Source organism: Urocampus carinirostris, chromosome 4 (genome assembly GCF_059441175.1).
Source record: "Urocampus carinirostris isolate Australia breed hairy pipefish chromosome 4, RoL_Ucar_1.0, whole genome shotgun sequence".
Taxonomy (NCBI): domain Eukaryota; kingdom Metazoa; phylum Chordata; class Actinopteri; order Syngnathiformes; family Syngnathidae; genus Urocampus; species Urocampus carinirostris.
This window is the reverse complement of record NC_142352.1, coordinates 727634-752203: the sequence shown is the minus strand read 5'-3', so window position 1 is coordinate 752203 and position 24570 is coordinate 727634.

Below are 24570 nucleotides of genomic sequence, written 5' to 3'. Positions count from 1 at the left end.
ATCCAAAATTTGCAAAAAACTCAAAGGGGTTAGTATGTCCAAAATGTAAAAAAAAAAAAAAAAAAACAGGGGTTAGTATGTCGAAAATGTCAAAAAAACACAAAGGGGTTAGTATGTCCAAAATGTAAAAAAAAAAACAAAAAACGGGTTAGTATGTCGAAAATGTCAAAAAAACACAAAGGGGTTAGTATGTCCAAAATGTAAAAAAAAAAAAAAAGGGGGTTAGTATATCCAAAATTTGCAAAAAACACAAAGGGGTTAGTATGTCGAAAATGTCAAAAAAACACCTAGGGGTTAGTAAGTCCAAAATGTAAAAAAAAAAAAAAAGGGGGTTAGTATATCCAAAATTTGCAAAAAACACAAAGGGGTTAGTACGTCCAAAATTTGCAAAAAACACAAAGGGTTTAGAATGTCCAAAATGTAAAAAAAACAAAAAAAACAGGGGTTAGTATGTCAAAAATTTGCAAAAAAACACAAAGGGGTTAGTTAGTACGTCCAAAATGTAAAAAAAAAAACAAAAAGGGGTTAGTACGTCCAAAATTTGCAAAAGACACAAAGGGGATAGTACGTCCAAAATTTGCAAAAAACACAAAGGGGTTAGTATGTCCAAAATGTAAAAAAAAAAAAAAAAACAGGGGTTAGTATGTCGAAAATGTCAAAAAAACACAAAGGGGTTAGAATGTCCAAAATGTAAAAAAAAAAAACAAAAAACAGGGGTTAGTATGTCAAAAATTTGCAAAAAACACAAAGGGTTTAGAATGTCCAAAATGTAAAAAAAAAAAAAAAAAAACAGGGGTTAGTATGTCAAAAATTTGCAAAAAAACACAAAGGGGTTAGTTAGTACGTCCAAAATGTAAAAAAAAAAAAAAAAGGGGGTTAGTATATCCAAAATTTGCAAAAAACACAAAGGGGTTAGTACGTCCAAAATTTGCAAAAAACACAAACGGTTTAGAATGTTCAAAATGTAAAAAAAAAAAAAAAAACAGGGGTTAGTATGTCAAAAATTTGCAAAAAAACACAAAGGGGTTAGTATGTCCAAAATGTAAAAAAAAAAAAAAAAAACAGGGGTTAGTATGTCGAAAATGTCAAAAAAACACAAAGGGGTTAGTATGTCCAAAATGTAAAAAAAAAAAAAAAAAGGGGTTAGTACGTCCAAAATTTGCAAAAAACACAAAGGGGTTAGTACGTCCAAAATTTGCAAAAAACACAAAGGGGTTAGTATGTCCAAAATGTAAAAAAAAAAAAAAACAGGGGTTAGTATGTCGAAAATGTCAAAAAAACACAAAGGGGTTAGTAAGTCCAAAATGTAAAAAAAAAAAAAAAAGGGGGTTAGTATATCCAAAATTTGCAAAAAACACAAAGGGGTTAGTACGTCCAAAATTTGCAAAAAACACAAAGGGTTTAGAATGTCCAAAATGTAAAAAAAAAAAAAAAAAAACAGGGGTTAGTATGTCAAAAATTTGCAAAAAAACACAAAGGGGTTAGTTAGTACGTCCAAAATGTAAAAAAAAAAACAAAAAGGGGTTAGTACGTCCAAAATTTGCAAAAGACACAAAGGGGTTAGTATGTCCAAAATGTCAAAAAAACACAAAGGGGTTAGTATGTCCAAAATGTAAAAAAAAAAAAAAGGGGTTAGTACGTCCAAAATTTGCAAAAAACACAAAGGGGTTAGTATGTCCAAAATGTAAAAAAAAAAAAAAAACAGGGGTTAGTATGTCGAAAATGTCAAAAAAACACATAGGGGTTAGAAAGTCCAAAATGTAAGAAAAAAAAAGGGGGTTAGTATATCCAAAATTTGCAAAAAACTCAAAGGGGTTAGTATGTCCAAAATGTAAAAAAAAAAAAAAAAAAACAGGGGTTAGTATGTCGAAAATGTCAAAAAAACAATAAGGAGTTAGTATGTCCAAAATGTAAAAAAAAAAAAAAAAAAACGGGTTAGTATGTCGAAAATGTCAAAAAAACACATAGGGGTTAGTAAAACCAAAATGTAAAAAAAAAAAAAGGGGGGTTAGTATATCCAAAATTTGCAAAAAACACAAAGGGGTTGTTAGTATATCGAAAATGTCAAAAAAACACATAGGGGTTAGTAAGTCCAAAATGTAAAAAAAAAAAAAAAGGGGGTTAGTATATCCAAAATTTGCAAAAAACACAAAGGGGTTAGTACGTCCAAAATTTGCAAAAAACACAAAGGGTTTAGAATGTTCAAAATGTAAAAAAAAAAAAAAAAAAAACAGGGGTTAGTATGTCGAAAATGTCAAAAAAACACAAAGGGGTTAGTATGTCCAAAATGTAAAAAAAAAAAAAAAGGGGGGTTAGTATATCCAAAATTTGCAAAAAACACAAAGGGGTTAGTATGTCCAAAGTGTAAAAAAAAAAAAAAAACAGGGGTTAGTATGTCGAAAATGTCAAAAAAACACAAAGGGGTTAGTATGTCCAAAATGTAAAAAAAAAAAAAAAGGGGGGTTAGTATATCCAAAATTTGCAAAAAACACAAAGGGGTTAGTATGTCCAAAGTGTAAAAAAAAAAAAAAAGGGGGTTAGTATGTCGAAAATGTCAAAAAAACACAAAGGGGTTAGTATGTCCAAAATGTAAAAAAAAAAAAAAAAGGGGGTTAGTATATCCAAAATTTGCAAAAAACTCAAAGGGGTTAGTATGTCCAAAATGTAAAAAAAAAAAACGAAAAAACAGGGGTTAGTATGTCCAAAATGTAAAAAAAAAAAAAAAAAAAACGGGTTAGTATGTCGAAAATGTCAAAAAAACTCAAAGGGGTTAGTATGTCCAAAATGTAAAAAAAAAAAAAAAGGGGGTTAGTATATCCAAAATTTGCAAAAAACACAAAGGGGTTGTTAGTATATCGAAAATGTCAAAAAAACACATAGGGGTTAGTAAGTCCAAAATGTAAAAAAAAAAAAACAGGGGTTAGTATGTCAAAAATTTGCAAAAAAACACAAAGGGGTTAGTTAGTACGTCCAAAATGTAAAAAAAAAAACAAAAAGGGGTTAGTACGTCCAAAATTTGCAAAAAACACAAAGGGGTTAGTACGTCCAAAATTTGCAAAAAACACAAAGGGGTTAGTATGTCCAAAATGTAAAAAAAAAAAAAAAAACAGGGGTTAGTATGTCGAAAATGTCAAAAAAACACAAAGGGGTTAGTATGTCCAAAATGTAAAAAAAAAAAAAAAGGGGGTTAGTATATCCAAAATTTGCAAAAAACACAAAGGGGTTAGTATGTCCAAAATGTAAAAAAAAAAAAAAAAAACAGGGGTTAGTATGTCGAAAATGTCAAAAAAACACAAAGGGGTTAGTATGTCCAAAATGTAAAAAAAAAAAAAAAAAACGGGTTAGTATGTCGAAAATGTCAAAAAAACACATAGGGGTTAGTAAGTCCAAAATGTAAAAAAAAAAAAAAAGGGGGTTAGTATATCCAAAATTTGCAAAAAACACAAAGGGGTTAGTAAGTCCAAAATTTGCAAAAAACACAAAGGGTTTAGAATGTCCAAAATGTAAAAAAAAAAAAAAAAAAACAGGGGTTAGTATGTCAAAAATTTGCAAAAAAACACAAAGGGGTTAGTTAGTACGTCCAAAATGTAAAAAAAAAAACAAAAAGGGGTTAGTACGTCCAAATTTTGCAAAAAACACAAAGGGGTTAGTACGTCCAAAATTTGCAAAAAACACAAAGGGGTTAGTATGTCCAAAATGTAAAAAAAAAAAAAAAAAACGGGTTAGTATGTCGAAAATGTCAAAAAAACACAAAGGGGTTAGTATGTCCAAAATGTAAAAAAAAAAAAAAAAACAGGGGTTAGTATGTCGAAAATGTCAAAAAAACACAAAGGGGTTAGTATGTCCAAAATGTAAAAAGAAAAAAAAAAACCGGGGGTTAGAATGTCGAAAATGTCAAAAAAACACAAAGGGGTTAGTATGTCCAAAATGTAAAAAAAAAAAAAAGGGGGTTAGTATATCCAAAATTTGCAAAAAACACAAAGGGGTTAGTATGTCGAAAATGTCAAAAAAACACATAGGGGTTAGTAAGTCCAAAATGTAAAAAAAAAAAAAAAACAGGGGTCAGTATGTCAAAAATTTGCAAAAAAACACAAAGGGGTTAGTTAGTACGTCCAAAATGTAAAAAAAAAAACAAAAAGGGGTTAGTACGTCCAAAATTTGCAAAAAACACAAAGGGGTTAGTACGTCCAAAATTTGCAAAAAACACAAAGGGGTTAGTATGTCCAAAATATAAAAAAAAACAAAAAAACAGGGGTTAGTATGTCGAAAATGTCAAAAAAACACAAAGGGGTTAGTATGTCCAAAATGTAAAAAAAAAAAAAAAAGGGGGTTAGTATATCCAAAATTTGCAAAAAACACAAAGGGGTTAGTATGTCGAAAATGTCAAAAAAACACATAGGGGTTAGTAAGTCCAAAATGTAAAAAAAAAAAAAAAAACAGGGGTTAGTATGTCGAAAATGTCAAAAAAACACAAAGGGGTTAGTATGTCCAAAATGTAAAAAGAAAAAAAAAAACAGGGGTTAGAATGTCGAAAATGTCAAAAAAACACAAAGGGGTTAGTATGTCCAAAATGTAAAAAAAAAAAAAAGGGGGTTAGTATATCCAAAATTTGCAAAAAACACAAAGGGGTTAGTATGTCGAAAATGTCAAAAAAACACATAGGGGTTAGTAAGTCCAAAATGTAAAAAAAAAAAAAAAACAGGGGTTAGTATGTCAAAAATTTGCAAAAAAACACAAAGGGGTTAGTTAGTACGTCCAAAATGTAAAAAAAAAAACAAAAAGGGGTTAGTACGTCCAAAATTTGCAAAAAACACAAAGGGGTTAGTACGTCCAAAATTTGCAAAAAACACAAAGGGGTTAGTACGTCCAAAATGTAAAAAAAAAAAAAAAAACAGTGGTTAGTATGTCGAAAATGTCAAAAAAACACAAAGGGGTTAGTATGTCCAAAATGTAAAAAAAAAAAAAAAGGGGGTTAGTATATCCAAAATTTGCAAAAAACACAAAGGGGTTAGTATGTCGAAAATGTCAAAAAAACACATAGGGGTTAGTAAGTCCAAAATGTAAGAAAAAAAAAAGGGGGTTAGTATATCCAAAATTTGCAAAAAACTCAAAGGGGTTAGTATGTCCAAAATGTAAAAAAAAAAAAAAAAAACAGGGGTTAGTATGTCGAAAATGTCAAAAAAACACAAAAGGGTTAGTATGTCCAAAATGTAAAAAAAAAAAAAAAAAACGGGTTAGTATGTCGAAAATGTCAAAAAAACACAAAGGGGTTAGTATGTCCAAAATGTAAAAAAAAAAAAAAAAGGGGGTTAGTATATCCAAAATTTGCAAAAAACACAAAGGGGTTAGTATGTCGAAAATGTCAAAAAAACACATAGGGGTTAGTAAGTCCAAAATGTAAGAAAAAAAAAGGGGGTTAGTATATCCAAAATTTGCAAAAAACTCAAAGGGGTTAGTATGTCCAAAATGTAAAAAAAAAAACAAAAAAACAGGGGTTAGTATGTCGAAAATGTCAAAAAAACACAAAGGGGTTAGTATGTCCAAAATGTAAAAAAAAAAAAAAGGGGTTTAGGTTATCCAAAATTTGCAAAAAACACAAAGGGGTTAGTACGTCCAAAATTTGCAAAAAACACAAAGGGGTTAGAATGTCCAAAATGTAAAAAAAAAAAAAAAAAAAACAGGGGTTAGTATGTCAAAAATTTGCAAAAAAACACAAAGGGGTTAGTTAGTACGTCCAAAATGTAAAAAAAAACAAAAAGGGGGTTAGTATATCCAAAATTTGCAAAAAACACAAAGGGGTTAGTACGTCCAAAATTTGCAAAAAACACAAAGGGGTTAGTATGTCCAAAATGTAAAAAAAAAAAAAAAACAGGGGTTAGTATGTCGAAAATGTCAAAAAAACACAAAGGGGTTAGTATGTCCAAAATGTAAAAAAAAAAAAAAAGGGGGTTAGTATATCCAAAATTTGCAAAAAACACAAAGGGGTTAAAAACACATAGGGGTTAGTAAGTCCAAAATGTAAAAAAAAAAAAAAAAGGAGGTTAGTATATCCAAAATTTGCAAAAAACACAAAGGGGTTAGTATGTCGAAAATGTCAAAAAAACACATAGGGGTTAGTAAGTCCAAAATGTAAGAAAAAAAAAGGGGGTTAGTATATCCAAAATTTGCAAAAAACTCAAAGGGGTTAGTATGTCCAAAATGTAAAAAAAAAAAAAAAAAAAACAGGGGTTAGTATGTCGAAAATGTCAAAAAAACACAAAAGGGTTAGTATGTCCAAAATGTAAAAAAAAAAAAAAAACGGGTTAGTATGTCGAAAATGTCAAAAAAACACAAAGGGGTTAGTATGTCCAAAATGTAAAAAAAAAAAAAAAGGGGGTTAGTATATCCAAAATTTGCAAAAAACACAAAGGGGTTAGTATGTCGAAAATGTCAAAAAAACACATAGGGGTTAGTAAGTCCAAAATGTAAGAAAAAAAAAGGGGGTTAGTATATCCAAAATTTGCAAAAAACTCAAAGGGGTTAGTATGTCCAAAATGTAAAAAAAAAAACAAAAAAACAGGGGTTAGTATGTCGAAAATGTCAAAAAAACACAAAGGGGTTAGTATGTCCAAAATGTAAAAAAAAAAAAAAGGGGTTTAGTATATCCAAAATTTGCAAAAAACACAAAGGGGTTAGTATGTCGAAAATGTCAAAAAAACACATAGGGGTTAGTAAGTCCAAAATGTAAAAAAAAAAAAAGGGGGTTAGTATATCCAAAATTTGCAAAAAACACAAAGGGGTTAGTACGTCCAAAATTTGCAAAAAACACAAAGGGGTTAGTACGTCGAAAATGTCAAAAAAACACATAGGGGTTAGTAAGTCCAAAATGTAAAAAAAAAAAAGGGGGTTAGTATATCCAAAATTTGCAAAAAACACAAAGGGGTTAGTATGTCGAAAATGTCAAAAAAACACATAGGGGTTAGTAAGTCCAAAATGTAAAAAAAAAAAAGGGGGTTAGTATATCCAAAATTTGCAAAAAACACAAAGGGGTTAGTATGTCCAAAATGTAAAAAAAAAAAAAAAAAAACAGGGGTTAGTATGTCGAAAATGTCAAAAAAACACAAAGGGGTTAGTATGTCCAAAATGTAAAAAAAAAAAAAAAAGGGGGTTAGTATATCCAAAATTTGCAAAAAACACAAAGGGGTTAGTACGTCCAAAATGTAAAAAAAAAAAAAAAAAACAGGGGTTAGTATGTCAAAAATTTGCAAAAAAACACAAAGGGGTTAGTTAGTACGTCCTAAATGTAAAAAAAAAAACAAAAAGGGGTTAGTACGTCCAAAATTTGCAAAAGACACAAAGGGGTTAGTACGTCTAAAATTTGCAAAAAACACAAAGGGTTTAGAATGTTCAAAATGTAAAAAAAAAAAAAGGGGGTTAGTATATCCAAAATTTGCAAAAAACTCAAAGGGGTTAGTATGTCCAAAATGTAAAAAAAAAAACAAAAAAACAGGGGTTAGTATGTCGAAAATGTCAAAAAAACACAAAGGGGTTAGTATGTCCAAAATGTAAAAAAAAAAAAAAAAACGGGTTAGTATGTCGAAAATGTCAAAAAAACACAAAGGGGTTAGTATGTCCAAAATGTAAAAAAAAAAAAAAAAAGGGGGTTAGTATATCCAAAATTTGCAAAAAACACAAAGGGGTTAGTACGTCCAAAATTTGCAAAAAACACAAAGGGGTTAGTATGTCCAAAATGTAAAAAAAAAAAAGGGGGTTAGTATATCCAAAATTTGCAAAAAACACAAAGGGGTTAGTATGTCGAAAATGTCAAAAAAACACATAGGGGTTAGTATGTCCAAAATGTAAAAAAAAAAAAAAAAAACGGGTTAGTATGTCGAAAATGTCAAAAAAACACAAAGGGGTTAGTATGTCCAAAATGTAAAAAAAAAAAAAAAAAGGGGGTTAGTATATCCAAAATTTGCAAAAAACACAAAGGGGTTAGTATGTCGAAAATGTCAAAAAAACACATAGGGGTTAGTAAGTCCAAAATGTAAAAAAAAAAAAAAGGGGGTTAGTATATCCAAAATTTGCAAAAAACACAAAGGGGTTAGTACGTCCAAAATTTGCAAAAAACACAAAGGGTTTAGAATGTCAAAAATGTAAAAAAAAAAAAAAAAACAGGGGTTAGTATGTCAAAAATTTGCAAAAAAACAAAAAGGGGTTAGTTAGTACGTCCAAAATGTAAAAAAAAAACAAAAAGGGGCTAGTACGTCCAAAATTTGCAAAAAACACAAAGGGGTTAGTATGTCCAAAATGTAAAAAAAAAAAGGGGGGTTAGTATATCCAAAATTTGCAAAAAACACAAAGGGGTTAATATGTCGAAAATGTCAAAAAAACACATAGGGGTTAGTAAGTCCAAAATGTAAAAAAAAAAAAAGGGGGTTAGTATATCCAAAATTTGCAAAAAACTCATAGGGGTTAGTATGTCAAAAATGTCAAAAAAACACATAGGGGTTAGTATGTCCAAAATGTAAAAAAAAAAAAAAAAAAAAACAGGGGTTAGTATGTCGAAAATGTCAAAAAAACACAAAGGGGTTAGTATGTCCAAAATGTAAAAAAAAAAAAAAAAAACGGGTTAGTATGTCGAAAATGTCCAAAAAACACAAAGGGGTTAGTATGTCCAAAATGTAAAAAAAAAAAAAAGGGGGTTAGTACATCCAAAATTTGCAAAAAACACAAAGGGGTTGGTACGTCCAAAATTTGCAAAAAACACAAAGGGTTTAGAATGTCCAAAATGTAAAAAAAAAAAAAAAAAACGGGTTAGTATGTCAAAAATTTGCAAAAAAACACAAAGGGGTTAGTTAGTATGTCCAAAATGTAAAAAACAAAACAAAAAGGGGTTAGTACGTCCAAAATTTGCAAAAAACACAAAGGGGTTAGTACGTCCAAAATGTGCAAAAAACACAAAGGGGTTAGTATGTCCAAAATGTAAAAAAAAAAAAAAAAACAGGGGTTAGAATGTCAAAAATTTGCAAAAAAACACAAAGGGGTTAGTTAGTACGTCCAAAATGTAAAAAAAACAAAAAAAAAACCAGGGGTTAGTATGTCGAAAATGTCAAAAAAACACAAAGGGGTTAGTATGTCCAAAATGTAAAAAAAAAAGGGGGTTAGTATATCCAAAATTTGCAAAAAACACAAAGGGGTTAGTATGTCCAAAATGTAAAAAGAAAAAAAAGGGGGTTAGTATATCCAAAATTTGCAAAAAACACAAAGAGTTAGTACGTCGAAAATGTAAAAAAAAAAAAAGGGGGTTAGTATATCCAAAATTTGCAAAAAACCCAAAGGGGTTAGTACGTCCAAAATTTGCAAAAAACACATAGGGGTTAGTACGTCCAAAATGTAAAAAAAAAAAAAAAAAGGGGGTTAGTATATCCAAAATTTGCAAAAAACACAAAGGGGTTAGTATGTCGAAAATGTCAAAAAAACACATAGGGGTTAGTAAGTCCAAAATGTAAAAAAAAAAAGGGGGGTTAGTATATCCAAAATTTGCAAAAAACACAAAGGGGTTAGTACGTCCAAAATTTGCAAAAAACACAAAGGGTTTAGAATGTCCAAAATGTAAAAAAAAAAAAAAAACAGGGGTTAGTATGTCAAAAATTTGCAAAAAAACACAAAGGGGTTAGTTAGTACGTCCAAAATGTAAAAAAAAAACAAAAAGGGGTTAGTACGTCCAAAATTTGCAAAAAACACAAAGGGGTTAGTACGTCCAAAATTTGCAAAAAACACAAAGGGGTTAGTATGTCCAAAATGTAAAAAAAAAAAAAAAAACAGGGGTTGGTATGTCGAAAATGTCAAAAAAACACAAAGGGGTTAGTATGTCCAAAATGTAAAAAAAAAACAAAAAAAAACGGGTTAGTATGTCGAAAATGTCAAAAAAACACAAAGGGGTTAGTATGTCCAAAATGTAAAAAAAAAAAAAAAGGGGGTTAGTATATCCAAAATTTGCAAAAAACACAAAGGGGTTAGTACGTCGAAAATGTCAAAAAAACACATAGGGGTTAGTAAGTCCAAAATGTAAAAAAAAAAGGGGGTTAGTATATCCAAAATTTGCAAAAAACTCAAAGGGGTTAGTATGTCCAAAATGTAAAAAAAAAAAAAAAAACAGGGGTTGGTATGTCGAAAATGTCAAAAAAACACAAAGGGGTTAGTATGTCCAAAATGTAAAAAAAAAACAAAAAAAAACGGGTTAGTATGTCGAAAATGTCAAAAAAACACAAAGGGGTTAGTATGTCCAAAATGTAAAAAAAAAAAAAAAGGGGGTTAGTATATCCAAAATTTGCAAAAAACACAAAGGGGTTAGTACGTCGAAAATGTCAAAAAAACACATAGGGGTTAGTAAGTCCAAAATGTAAAAAAAAAAAGGGGGTTAGTACATCCAAAATTTGCAAAAAACACAAAGGGGTTAGTACGTCGAAAATGTCAAAAAAACACATAGGGGTTAGTAAGTCCAAAATGTAAAAAAAAAAAAAGGGGGTTAGTATATCCAAAATTTGCAAAAAACACAAAGGGGTTAGTATGTCGAAAATGTCAAAAAAACACATAGGGGTTAGTAAGTCCAAAATGTAAAAAAAAAAAAAAAGGGGGTTAGTATATCCAAAATTTGTAAAAAAACACAAAGGGGTTAGTACGTCCAAAATTTGCAAAAAACACAAAGGGGTTAATATGTCCAAAATGTAAAAAAAAAAAGGGGGTTAGTATATCCAAAATTTGCAAAAAACACAAAGGGGTTAGTATGTCCAAAATGTCAAAAAAAACACATAGGGGTTAGTAAGTCCAAAATGTAAAAAAAAAAAAGGGGGTTAGTATATCCAAAATTTGTAAAAAAACACAAAGGGGTTAGTACGTCCAAAATTTGCAAAAAACTCAAAGGGGTTAGTATGTCCAAAATGTAAAAAAAAAAAAAAAAAGGGGTTAGTATATCCAAAATTTGCAAAAAACACAAAGGGGTTGGTACGTCCAAAATTTGCAAAAAACACAAAGGGTTTAGAATGTCCAAAATGTAAAAAAAAAAAAAAAAAACAGGGGTTAGTATGTCAAAAATTTGCAAAAAAACACAAAGGGGTTAGTTAGTATGTCCAAAAAGTAAAAAAAAAAACAAAAAGGGGTTAGTACGTCCAAAATTTGCAAAAAACACAAAGGGGTTAGTACGTCCAAAATGTGCAAAAAACACAAAGGGGTTAGTATGTCCAAAATGTAAAAAAAAAAAAAAAAACAGGGGTTAGAATGTCAAAAATTTGCAAAAAACACAAAGGGGTTAGTTAGTACGTCCAAAATGTAAAAAAAACAAAAAAAAAAACAGGGGTTAGTATGTCAAAAATGTCAAAAAAACACAAAGGGGTTAGTATGTCCAAAATGTAAAAAAGAAAAAAAAAAGGGGGTTAGTATATCCAAAATTTGCAAAAAACACAAAGGGGTTAGTACGTCCAAAATTTGCAAAAAACACAAAGGGGTTAGTATGTCGAAAATGTCAAAAAAAAAAAAAAAAAAAAACAGGGGTTAGAATGTCAAAAATTTGCAAAAAACACAAAGGGGTTAATTAGTACGTCCAAAATGTAAAAAGAAAAAAAAGGGGGTTAGTATATCCAAAATTTGCAAAAAACACAAAGAGTTAGTATGTCGAAAATGTAAAAAAAAAAAAAGGGGGTTATTACATCCAAAATTTGCAAAAAACCCAAAGGGGTTAGTACGTCCAAAATTTGCAAAAAACACATAGGGGTTAGTACGTCCAAAATGTAAAAAAAAAAAAAAAAGGGGGGTTAGTATATCCAAAATTTGCAAAAAACACAAAGGGGTTAGTACGTCCAAAATTTGCAAAAAACACAAAGGGGTTAGTACGTCCAAAATTTGCAAAAAACACAAAGGGTTTAGTATGTCGAAAATGTCAAAAAAACACATAGGGGTTAGTAAGTACAAAATGTAAAAAAAAAAAAAAAGGGGGGTTAGTATATCCAAAATTTGCAAAAAACTCAAAGGGGTTAGTATGTCCAAAATGTAAAAAAAAAAAAAAAAAACGGGTTAGTATGTCGAAAATGTCAAAAAAACACAAAGGGGTTAGTATGTCCAAAATGTAAAAAAAAAAAAAAAAAGGGGGTTAGTATATCCAAAATTTGCAAAAAACACAAAGGGGTTAGTATGTCGAAAATGTCAAAAAAACACATAGGGGTTAGTAAGTCCAAAATGTAAAAAAAAAAAAAAGGGGGTTAGTATATCCAAAATTTGCAAAAAACACAAAGGGGTTAGTACGTCCAAAATTTGCAAAAAACACAAAGGGTTTAAAATGTCAAAAATGTAAAAAAAAAAAAAAAAACAGGGGTTAGTATGTCAAAAATTTGCAAAAAAACAAAAAGGGGTTAGTTAGTACGTCCAAAATGTAAAAAAAAAAAAACAAAAAGGGGCTAGTACGTCCAAAATTTGCAAAAAACACAAAGGGGTTAGTATGTCCAAAATGTAAAAAAAAAAAAGGGGGTTAGTATATCCAAAATTTGCAAAAAACACAAAGGGGTTAATATGTCGAAAATGTCAAAAAATTACATAGGGGTTAGTAAGTCCAAAATGTAAAAAAAAAAAAGGGGGTTAGTATATCCAAAATTTGCAAAAAACTCATAGGGGTTAGTATGTCAAAAATGTCAAAAAAACACATAGGGATTAGTATGTCCAAAATGTAAAAAAAAAAAAAAAAAAAAACAGGGGTTAGTATGTCGAAAATGTCAAAAAAACACAAAGGGGTTAGTATGTCCAAAATGTAAAAAAAAAAAAAAAAAACGGGTTAGTATGTCGAAAATGTCCAAAAAACACAAAGGGGTTAGTATGTCCAAAATGTAAAAAAAAAAAAAAGGGGGTTAGTACATCCAAAATTTGCAAAAAACACAAAGGGGTTGGTACGTCCAAAATTTGCAAAAAACACAAAGGGTTTAGAATGTCCAAAATGTAAAAAAAAAAAAAAAAAAACGGGTTTGTATGTCAAAAATTTGCAAAAAAACACAAAGGGGTTAGTTAGTATGTCCAAAATGTAAAAAACAAAACAAAAAGGGGTTAGTACGTCCAAAATTTGCAAAAAACACAAAGGGGTTAGTACGTCCAAAATGTGCAAAAAACACAAAGGGGTTAGTATGTCCAAAATGTAAAAAAAAAAAAAAAAACAGGGGTTAGAATGTCAAAAATTTGCAAAAAAACACAAAGGGGTTAGTTAGTACGTCCAAAATGTAAAAAAAACAAAAAAAAAACCAGGGGTTAGTATGTCGAAAATGTCAAAAAAACACAAAGGGGTTAGTATGTCCAAAATGTAAAAAAAAAAGGGGGTTAGTATATCCAAAATTTGCAAAAAACACAAAGGGGTTAGTATGTCCAAAATGTAAAAAGAAAAAAAAGGGGGTTAGTATATCCAAAATTTGCAAAAAACACAAAGAGTTAGTACGTCGAAAATGTAAAAAAAAAAAAAGGGGGTTAGTATATCCAAAATTTGCAAAAAACCCAAAGGGGTTAGTACGTCCAAAATTTGCAAAAAACACATAGGGGTTAGTACGTCCAAAATGTAAAAAAAAAAAAAAAAAGGGGGTTAGTATATCCAAAATTTGCAAAAAACACAAAGGGGTTAGTATGTCGAAAATGTCAAAAAAACACATAGGGGTTAGTAAGTCCAAAATGTAAAAAAAAAAAGGGGGGTTAGTATATCCAAAATTTGCAAAAAACACAAAGGGGTTAGTACGTCCAAAATTTGCAAAAAACACAAAGGGTTTAGAATGTCCAAAATGTAAAAAAAAAAAACAAACAGGGGTTAGTATGTCAAAAATTTGCAAAAAAACACAAAGGGGTTAGTTAGTACGTCCAAAATGTAAAAAAAAACAAAAAGGGGTTAGTACGTCCAAAATTTGCAAAAAACACAAAGGGGTTAGTACGTCCAAAATTTGCAAAAAACACAAAGGGGTTAGTATGTCCAAAATGTAAAAAAAAAAAAAAAAACAGGGGTTGGTATGTCGAAAATGTCAAAAAAACACAAAGGGGTTAGTATGTCCAAAATGTAAAAAAAAAACAAAAAAAAACGGGTTAGTATGTCGAAAATGTCAAAAAAACACAAAGGGGTTAGTATGTCCAAAATGTAAAAAAAAAAAAAAAGGGGGTTAGTATATCCAAAATTTGCAAAAAACACAAAGGGGTTAGTACGTCGAAAATGTCAAAAAAACACATAGGGGTTAGTAAGTCCAAAATGTAAAAAAAAAAAGGGGGTTAGTATATCCAAAATTTGCAAAAAACTCAAAGGGGTTAGTATGTCCAAAATGTAAAAAAAAAAAAAAAAACAGGGGTTGGTATGTCGAAAATGTCAAAAAAACACAAAGGGGTTAGTATGTCCAAAATGTAAAAAAAAAACAAAAAAAAACGGGTTAGTATGTCGAAAATGTCAAAAAAACACAAAGGGGTTAGTATGTCCAAAATGTAAAAAAAAAAAAAAAGGGGGTTAGTATATCCAAAATTTGCAAAAAACACAAAGGGGTTAGTACGTCGAAAATGTCAAAAAAACACATAGGGGTTAGTAAGTCCAAAATGTAAAAAAAAAAAAAAAGGGGGTTAGTATATCCAAAATTTGCAAAAAAACACAAAGGGGTTAGTACGTCCAAAATTTGCAAAAAACACAAAGGGGTTAATATGTCCAAAATGTAAAAAAAAAAAAGGAGGTTAGTATATCCAAAATTTGCAAAAAACACAAAGGGGTTAGTATGTCCAAAATGTCAAAAAAACACATAGGGGTTAGTAAGTCCAAAATGTAAAAAAAAAAAAAGGGGGTTAGTATATCCAAAATTTGCAAAAAACTCAAAGGGGTTAGTATGTCCAAAATGTAAAAAAAAAAAAAAAAGGGGTTAGTATATCCAAAATTTGCAAAAAACACAAAGGGGTTGGTACGTCCAAAATTTGCAAAAAACACAAAGGGTTTAGAATGTCCAAAATGTAAAAAAAAAAAAAAAAAACAGGGGTTAGTATGTCAAAAATTTGCAAAAAAACACAAAGGGGTTAGTTAGTATGTCCAAAAAGTAAAAAAAAAAAACAAAAAGGGGTTAGTACGTCCAAAATTTGCAAAAAACACAAAGGGGTTAGTACGTCCAAAATGTGCAAAAAACACAAAGGGGTTAGTATGTCCAAAATGTAAAAAAAAAAAAAAAAACAGGGGTTAGAATGTCAAAAATTTGCAAAAAACACAAAGGGGTTAGTTAGTACGTCCAAAATGTAAAAAAAACAAAAAAAAAAAACAGGGGTTAGTATGTCGAAAATGTCAAAAAAACACAAAGGGGTTAGTATGTCCAAAAAGTAAAAAAAAAAAACAAAAAGGGGTTAGTACGTCCAAAATTTGCAAAAAACACAAAGGGGTTAGTACGTCCAAAATGTGCAAAAAACACAAAGGGGTTAGTATGTCCAAAATGTAAAAAAAAAAAAAAAAACAGGGGTTAGAATGTCAAAAATTTGCAAAAAACACAAAGGGGTTAGTTAGTACGTCCAAAATGTAAAAAAAACAAAAAAAAAAAACAGGGGTTAGTATGTCGAAAATGTCAAAAAAACACAAAGGGGTTAGTATGTCCAAAATGTAAAAAAGAAAAAAAAAAGGGGGTTAGTATATCCAAAATTTGCAAAAAACACAAAGGGGTTAGTACGTCCAAAATTTGCAAAAAACACAAAGGGGTTAGTATGTCGAAAATGTCAAAAAAAAAAAAAAAAAAACAGGGGTTAGAATGTCAAAAATTTGCAAAAAACACAAAGGGGTTAATTAGTACGTCCAAAATGTAAAAAGAAAAAAAAGGGGGTTAGTATATCCAAAATTTGCAAAAAACACAAAGAGTTAGTATGTCGAAAATGTAAAAAAAAAAAAAGGGGGTTATTACATCCAAAATTTGCAAAAAACCCAAAGGGGTTAGTACGTCCAAAATTTGCAAAAAACACATAGGGGTTAGTACGTCCAAAATGTAAAAAAAAAAAAAAAAGGGGGGTTAGTATATCCAAAATTTGCAAAAAACACAAAGGGGTTAGTATGTCGAAAATGTCAAAAAAAAAACATAGGGGTTAGTAAGTCCAAAATGTAAAAAAAAAAAAGGGGGTTAGTATATCCAAAATTTGCAAAAAACACAAAGGGGTTAGTACGTCCAAAATTTGCAAAAAACACAAAGGGGTTAGTATGTCCAAAATGTAAAAAAAAAAAAAAAAACAGGGGTTAGAATGTCAAAAATTCTCAAAAAACACAAAGGGGTTAGTACGTCCAAAATTTGCAAAAAACACAAAGGGGTTAGTAAGGCGAAAGTTAAAAAAAAACAACGGTAGCATGTCGAAAATGTCAAAAAAACAAAAAAACAGGGGTTAGTATGTCAAAAATTTGCAAAAAACACAAAGGGGTTAGTTAGTTCGTCCAAAATGTAAAAAAAAAACAAAAAGGGGTTAGTACGTCCAAAATTTGCAAAAAACACAAAGGGGTTAGTACGTCCAAAATTTGCAAAAAACAAAAAGGGGTTAGTACGTCCAAAATTTGCAAAAAACACAAAGGGGTTAGTATGTCGAAAATGTAAAAAAAAAAAAGGGGGGTTAGTATATCCAAAATTTGCAAAAAACACAAAGGGGTTAGTACGTCGAAAATGTCAAAAAAACACATAGGGGTTAGTAAGTCCAAAATGTAAAAAAAAAAAAGGGGGGTTAGTATATCCAAAATTTGCAAAAAACACAAAGGGGTTAGTACGTCGAAAATGTCAAAAAAACACATAGGGGTTAGTAAGTCCAAAATGTAAAAAAAAAAAAAAGGGGGTTAGTATATCCAAAATTTGCAAAAAACACAAAGGGGTTAGAATGTCCAAAATGTAAAAAAAAAAAAAAAAAAAACAGGGGTTAGTATGTCAAAAATTTGCAAAAAAACACAAAGGGGTTAGTACGTCCAAAATTTGCAAAAAACACAAAGGGGTTAGTATGTCCAAAATGTAAAAAAAAAAAAAAAACAGGGGTTAGTATGTCGAAAATGTCAAAAAAACACAAAGGGGTTAGTATGTCCAAAATGTAAAAAAAAAAAAAAGGGGGGTTAGTATATCCAAAATTTGCAAAAAACACAAAGGGGTTAGTACGTCCAAAATTTGCAAAAAACACAAAGGGGTTAGTATGTCGAAAATGTCAAAAAAACACATAGGGGTTAGTAAGTCCAAAATGTAAAAAAAAAAAAGGGGGTTAGTATATCCAAAATTTGCAAAAAACTCAAAGGGGTTAGTATGTCCAAAATGTAAAAAAAAAACAAAAAAACAGGGGTTAGTACGTCGAAAATGTCAAAAAAACACAAAGGGGTTAGTATGTCCAAAATGTAAAAAAAAAAAACAAAAAACGGGTTAGTATGTCGAAAATGTCAAAAAAACACAAAGGGGTTAGTATGTCCAAAATGTAAAAAAAAAAAAAAGGGGGTTAGTATATCCAAAATTTGCAAAAAACACAAAGGGGTTAGTATGTCGAAAATGTCAAAAAAACACATAGGGGTTAGTAAGTCCAAAATGTAAAAAAAAAAAAAAAGGGGGTTAGTATATCCAAAATTTGCAAAAAACACAAAGGGGTTAGTATGTCCAAAATGTAAAAAAAAAAACAAAAAAACAGGGGTTAGTATGTCGAAAATGTCAAAAAAACACAAAGGGGTTAGTATGTCCAAAATGTAAGAAAAAAAAAGGGGGTTAGTACATCCAAAATTTGCAAAAAACTCAAAGGGGTTAGTATGTCCAAAATGTAAAAAAAAAAACAAAAAAACAGGGGTTAGTATGTCGAAAATGTCAAAAAAACACAAAGGGGTTAGTATGTCCAAAATGTAAGAAAAAAAAAGGGGGTTAGTACATCCAAAATTTGCAAAAAACTCAAAGGGGTTAGTATGTCCAAAATGTAAAAAAAAAAACAAAAAAACAGGGGTTAGTATGTCGAAAATGTCAAAAAAACACAAAGGGGTTAGTATGTCCAAAATGTAAAAAAAAAAAAAAAAAAACGGGTTAGTATGTCGAAAATGTCAAAAAAACACAAAGGGGTTAGTATGTCCAAAATGTAAAAAAAAAAAAAAGGGGGTTAGTATATCCAAAATTTGCAAAAAACACAAAGGGGTTAGTATGTCGAAAATGTCAAAAAAACACATAGGGGTTAGTAAGTCCAAAATGTAAAAAAAAAAAAAAAGGGGGTTAGTATATCCAAAATTTGCAAAAAACACAAAGGGGTTAGTATGTCCAAAATGTAAAAAAAAAAACAAAAAAACAGGGGTTAGTATGTCGAAAATGTCAAAAAAACACAAAGGGGTTAGTATGTCCAAAATGTAAGAAAAAAAAAGGGGGTTAGTACATCCAAAATTTGCAAAAAACTCAAAGGGGTTAGTATGTCCAAAATGTAAAAAAAAAAACAAAAAAACAGGGGTTAGTATGTCGAAAATGTCAAAAAAACACAAAGGGGTTAGTATGTCCAAAATGTAAGAAAAAAAAAGGGGGTTAGTACATCCAAAATTTGCAAAAAACTCAAAGGGGTTAGTATGTCCAAAATGTAAAAAAAAAAACAAAAAAACAGGGGTTAGTATGTCGAAAATGTCAAAAAAACACAAAGGGGTTAGTATGTCCAAAATGTAAAAAAAAAAAAAAAAAACGGGTTAGTATGTCGAAAATGTCAAAAAAACACAAAGGGGTTAGTATGTCCAAAATGTAAAAAAAAAAACAAAAAAACAGGGGTTAGTATGTCGAAAATGTCAAAAAAACACAAAGGGGTTAGTATGTCCAAAATGTAAGAAAAAAAAAGGGGGTTAGTACATCCAAAATTTGCAAAAAACTCAAAGGGGTTAGTATGTCCAAAATGTAAAAAAAAAAAAAAAAAAACAGGGGTTAGTATGTCGAAAATGTCAAAAAAACACAAAGGGGTTAGTATGTCCAAAATGTAAAAAAAAAAACAAAAAACGGGTTAGTATGTCGAAAATGTCAAAAAAACACAAAGGGGTTAGTATGTCCAAAATGTAAAAAAAAAAAAAAAGGGGGTTAGTATATCCAAAATTTGCAAAAAACACAAAGGGGTTAGTATGTCGAAAATGTCAAAAAAACACCTAGGGGTTAGTAAGTCCAAAATGTAAAAAAAAAAAAAAAGGGGGTTAGTATATCCAAAATTTGCAAAAAACACAAAGGGGTTAGTACGTCCAAAATTTGCAAAAAACACAAAGGGTTTAGAATGTCCAAAATGTAAAAAAAACAAAAAAAACAGGGGTTAGTATGTCAAAAATTTGCAAAAAAACACAAAGGGGTTAGTTAGTACGTCCAAAATGTAAAAAAAAAAACAAAAAGGGGTTAGTACGTCCAAAATTTGCAAAAGACACAAAGGGGATAGTACGTCCAAAATTTGCAAAAAACACAAAGGGGTTAGTATGTCCAAAATGTAAAAAAAAAAAAAAAAACAGGGGTTAGTATGTCGAAAATGTCAAAAAAACACAAAGGGGTTAGAATGTCCAAAATGTAAAAAAAAAAAACAAAAAACAGGGGTTAGTATGTCAAAAATTTGCAAAAAACACAAAGGGTTTAGAATGTCCAAAATGTAAAAAAAAAAAAAAAAAAACAGGGGTTAGTATGTCAAAAATTTGCAAAAAAACACAAAGGGGTTAGTTAGTACGTCCAAAATGTAAAAAAAAAAAAAAAAGGGGGTTAGTATATCCAAAATTTGCAAAAAACACAAAGGGGTTAGTACGTCCAAAATTTGCAAAAAACACAAACGGTTTAGAATGTTCAAAATGTAAAAAAAAAAAAAAAAACAGGGGTTAGTATGTCAAAAATTTGCAAAAAAACACAAAGGGGTTAGTATGTCCAAAATGTAAAAAAAAAAAAAAAAAACAGGGGTTAGTATGTCGAAAATGTCAAAAAAACACAAAGGGGTTAGTATGTCCAAAATGTAAAAAAAAAAAAAAAAGGGGTTAGTACGTCCAAAATTTGCAAAAAACACAAAGGGGTTAGTACGTCCAAAATTTGCAAAAAACACAAAGGGGTTAGTATGTCCAAAATGTAAAAAAAAAAAAAAACAGGGGTTAGTATGTCGAAAATGTCAAAAAAACACAAAGGGGTTAGTAAGTCCAAAATGTAAAAAAAAAAAAAAAAGGGGGTTAGTATATCCAAAATTTGCAAAAAACACAAAGGGGTTAGTACGTCCAAAATTTGCAAAAAACACAAAGGGTTTAGAATGTCCAAAATGTAAAAAAAAAAAAAAAAAAACAGGGGTTAGTATGTCAAAAATTTGCAAAAAAACACAAAGGGGTTAGTTAGTACGTCCAAAATGTAAAAAAAAAAACAAAAAGGGGTTAGTACGTCCAAAATTTGCAAAAGACACAAAGGGGTTAGTATGTCCAAAATGTCAAAAAAACACAAAGGGGTTAGTATGTCCAAAATGTAAAAAAAAAAAAAAAGGGGTTAGTACGTCCAAAATTTGCAAAAAACACAAAGGGGTTAGTATGTCCAAAATGTAAAAAAAAAAAAAAAACAGGGGTTAGTATGTCGAAAATGTCAAAAAAACACATAGGGGTTAGAAAGTCCAAAATGTAAGAAAAAAAAAGGGGGTTAGTATATCCAAAATTTGCAAAAAACTCAAAGGGGTTAGTATGTCCAAAATGTAAAAAAAAAAAAAAAAAAACAGGGGTTAGTATGTCGAAAATGTCAAAAAAACAATAAGGAGTTAGTATGTCCAAAATGTAAAAAAAAAAAAAAAAAACGGGTTAGTATGTCGAAAATGTCAAAAAAACACATAGGGGTTAGTAAAACCAAAATGTAAAAAAAAAAAAAGGGGGGTTAGTATATCCAAAATTTGCAAAAAACACAAAGGGGTTGTTAGTATATCGAAAATGTCAAAAAAACACATAGGGGTTAGTAAGTCCAAAATGTAAAAAAAAAAAAAAAGGGGGTTAGTATATCCAAAATTTGCAAAAAACACAAAGGGGTTAGTACGTCCAAAATTTGCAAAAAACACAAAGGGTTTAGAATGTTCAAAATGTAAAAAAAAAAAAAAAAAAAACAGGGGTTAGTATGTCGAAAATGTCAAAAAAACACAAAGGGGTTAGTATGTCCAAAATGTAAAAAAAAAAAAAAAGGGGGGTTAGTATATCCAAAATTTGCAAAAAACACAAAGGGGTTAGTATGTCCAAAGTGTAAAAAAAAAAAAAAAAACAGGGGTTAGTATGTCGAAAATGTCAAAAAAACACAAAGGGGTTAGTATGTCCAAAATGTAAAAAAAAAAAAAAAGGGGGGTTAGTATATCCAAAATTTGCAAAAAACACAAAGGGGTTAGTATGTCCAAAGTGTAAAAAAAAAAAAAAAGGGGGTTAGTATGTCGAAAATGTCAAAAAAACACAAAGGGGTTAGTATGTCCAAAATGTAAAAAAAAAAAAAAAAGGGGGTTAGTATATCCAAAATTTGCAAAAAACTCAAAGGGGTTAGTATGTCCAAAATGTAAAAAAAAAAAACGAAAAAACAGGGGTTAGTATGTCCAAAATGTAAAAAAAAAAAAAAAAAAAACGGGTTAGTATGTCGAAAATGTCAAAAAAACACAAAGGGGTTAGTATGTCCAAAATGTAAAAAAAAAAAAAAAGGGGGTTAGTATATCCAAAATTTGCAAAAAACACAAAGGGGTTGTTAGTATATCGAAAATGTCAAAAAAACACATAGGGGTTAGTAAGTCCAAAATGTAAAAAAAAAAAAACAGGGGTTAGTATGTCAAAAATTTGCAAAAAAACACAAAGGGGTTAGTTAGTACGTCCAAAATGTAAAAAAAAAAACAAAAAGGGGTTAGTACGTCCAAAATTTGCAAAAAACACAAAGGGGTTAGTACGTCCAAAATTTGCAAAAAACACAAAGGGGTTAGTATGTCCAAAATGTAAAAAAAAAAAAAAAAACAGGGGTTAGTATGTCGAAAATGTCAAAAAAACACAAAGGGGTTAGTATGTCCAAAATGTAAAAAAAAAAAAAAAGGGGGTTAGTATATCCAAAATTTGCAAAAAACACAAAGGGGTTAGTATGTCCAAAATGTAAAAAAAAAAAAAAAAAACAGGGGTTAGTATGTCGAAAATGTCAAAAAAACACAAAGGGGTTAGTATGTCCAAAATGTAAAAAAAAAAAAAAAAAACGGGTTAGTATGTCGAAAATGTCAAAAAAACACATAGGGGTTAGTAAGTCCAAAATGTAAAAAAAAAAAAAAAGGGGGTTAGTATATCCAAAATTTGCAAAAAACACAAAGGGGTTAGTAAGTCCAAAATTTGCAAAAAACACAAAGGGTTTAGAATGTCCAAAATGTAAAAAAAAAAAAAAAAAAACAGGGGTTAGTATGTCAAAAATTTGCAAAAAAACACAAAGGGGTTAGTTAGTACGTCCAAAATGTAAAAAAAAAAACCAAAAAGGGGTTAGTACGTCCAAAATTTGCAAAAAACACAAAGGGGTTAGTATGTCCAACATGTAAAAAAAAAAAAAAAAAACGGGTTAGTATGTCGAAAATGTCAAAAAAACACAAAGGGGTTAGTATGTCCAAAATGTAAAAAAAAAAAAAAAAACAGGGGTTAGTATGTCGAAAATGTCAAAAAAACACAAAGGGGTTAGTATGTCCAAAATGTAAAAAGAAAAAAAAAAACCGGGGGTTAGAATGTCGAAAATGTCAAAAAAACACAAAGGGGTTAGTATGTCCAAAATGTAAAAAAAAAAAAAAGGGGGTTAGTATATCCAAAATTTGCAAAAAACACAAAGGGGTTAGTATGTCGAAAATGTCAAAAAAACACATAGGGGTTAGTAAGTCCAAAATGTAAAAAAAAAAAAAAAACAGGGGTCAGTATGTCAAAAATTTGCAAAAAAACACAAAGGGGTTAGTTAGTACGTCCAAAATGTAAAAAAAAAAACAAAAAGGGGTTAGTACGTCCAAAATTTGCAAAAAACACAAAGGGGTTAGTACGTCCAAAATTTGCAAAAAACACAAAGGGGTTAGTATGTCCAAAATATAAAAAAAAACAAAAAAACAGGGGTTAGTATGTCGAAAATGTCAAAAAAACACAAAGGGGTTAGTATGTCCAAAATGTAAAAAAAAAAAAAAAGGGGGTTAGTATATCCAAAATTTGCAAAAAACACAAAGGGGTTAGTATGTCGAAAATGTCAAAAAAACACATAGGGGTTAGTAAGTCCAAAATGTAAAAAAAAAAAAAAAAACAGGGGTTAGTATGTCGAAAATGTCAAAAAAACACAAAGGGGTTAGTATGTCCAAAATGTAAAAAGAAAAAAAAAAACAGGGGTTAGAATGTCGAAAATGTCAAAAAAACACAAAGGGGTTAGTATGTCCAAAATGTAAAAAAAAAAAAAAGGGGGTTAGTATATCCAAAATTTGCAAAAAACACAAAGGGGTTAGTATGTCGAAAATGTCAAAAAAACACATAGGGGTTAGTAAGTCCAAAATGTAAAAAAAAAAAAAAAACAGGGGTTAGTATGTCAAAAATTTGCAAAAAAACACAAAGGGGTTAGTTAGTACGTCCAAAATGTAAAAAAAAAAACAAAAAGGGGTTAGTACGTCCAAAATTTGCAAAAAACACAAAGGGGTTAGTACGTCCAAAATTTGCAAAAAACACAAAGGGGTTAGTACGTCCAAAATGTAAAAAAAAAAAAAAAAACAGTGGTTAGTATGTCGAAAATGTCAAAAAAACACAAAGGGGTTAGTATGTCCAAAATGCAAAAAAAAAAAAAAAGGGGGTTAGTATATCCAAAATTTGCAAAAAACACAAAGGGGTTAGTACGTCCAAAATTTGCAAAAAACACAAAGGGGTTAGAATGTCCAAAATGTAAAAAAAAAAAAAAAAAAAACAGGGGTTAGTATGTCAAAAATTTGCAAAAAAACACAAAGGGGTTAGTTAGTACGTCCAAAATGTAAAAAAAAACAAAAAGGGGGTTAGTATATCCAAAATTTGCAAAAAACACAAAGGGGTTAGTACGTCCAAAATTTGCAAAAAACACAAAGGGGTTAGTATGTCCAAAATGTAAAAAAAAAAAAAAACAGGGGTTAGTATGTCGAAAATGTCAAAAAAACACAAAGGGGTTAGTATGTCCAAAATGTAAAAAAAAAAAAAAAGGGGGTTAGTATATCCAAAATTTGCAAAAAACACAAAGGGGTTAAAAACACATAGGGGTTAGTAAGTCCAAAATGTAAAAAAAAAAAAAAAAGGAGGTTAGTATATCCAAAATTTGCAAAAAACACAAAGGGGTTAGTATGTCGAAAATGTCAAAAAAACACATAGGGGTTAGTAAGTCCAAAATGTAAGAAAAAAAAAGGGGGTTAGTATATCCAAAATTTGCAAAAAACTCAAAGGGGTTAGTATGTCCAAAATGTAAAAAAAAAAAAAAAAAAAACAGGGGTTAGTATGTCGAAAATGTCAAAAAAACACAAAAGGGTTAGTATGTCCAAAATGTAAAAAAAAAAAAAAAACGGGTTAGTATGTCGAAAATGTCAAAAAAACACAAAGGGGTTAGTATGTCCAAAATGTAAAAAAAAAAAAAAAGGGGGTTAGTATATCCAAAATTT